Genomic DNA, 721 nt, shown 5'->3' with positions numbered 1-721 from the left:
CCAAATTTCAAGGGTTCAAAACTCAAATAGAAACTAAAATTGAAAGTGAAAACAAATAAAAACAAATAAAAAAAAAGTAAATTAATATAAAATAATGTTGTAAAATTAAAATGAGATTGAGAAAACAACACCACATTAAATATAAAATTAAATTAAATTATAAGACGGTGTTGTTCAAATTTATCCAAACAAAAAAAAGTATTTGGGATAGAATAAAAAAAAAAAAAAAATACAAAAAAACTCAAACACAAAGACAGACTAACGCTGCATAACAACCCCATCTGTGAGTGCACAACCTTTGAAGGCTCCCTCATACGAACCCATCCAAAATAATCACGCCGGTGACCGCATCTCTTGACTTTAAACTGCTAGTCTAAACATGGTTTCGTCACCAAAGCTTTAGAGTTTAATCTATCTTTACAAAAATATTTTTCTCTTAATTTATAATTAGTCATCAAAAGTAATAATTAGGTACAAATTTGGTCTAGAACTCAAAACTTTCAAATCTTGCTGTTCCTTAACCAGATTCAAATCCAGTTTCTTGAACTCCTTGTACCTTAAATAAAGTTGGTATCCTCTAATAAAATAGGAATTTCTCTTAAGATCATTAAATTCTTATAGACTCTAGGCTCAATATCATTAATACAATTATGCTTTATCTTAAACACGCCAAACATGAAACTAAAGTGCGTTCAATTTAACTCCATTTTATTGTCATCTT

This window comes from Cucurbita maxima, unplaced genomic scaffold, assembly GCF_002738345.1.
Source record: "Cucurbita maxima cultivar Rimu unplaced genomic scaffold, Cmax_1.0 Cma_Scf00121, whole genome shotgun sequence".
Taxonomy (NCBI): Eukaryota; Viridiplantae; Streptophyta; class Magnoliopsida; order Cucurbitales; family Cucurbitaceae; genus Cucurbita; species Cucurbita maxima.
This window is presented reverse-complemented; position numbering follows the sequence as displayed.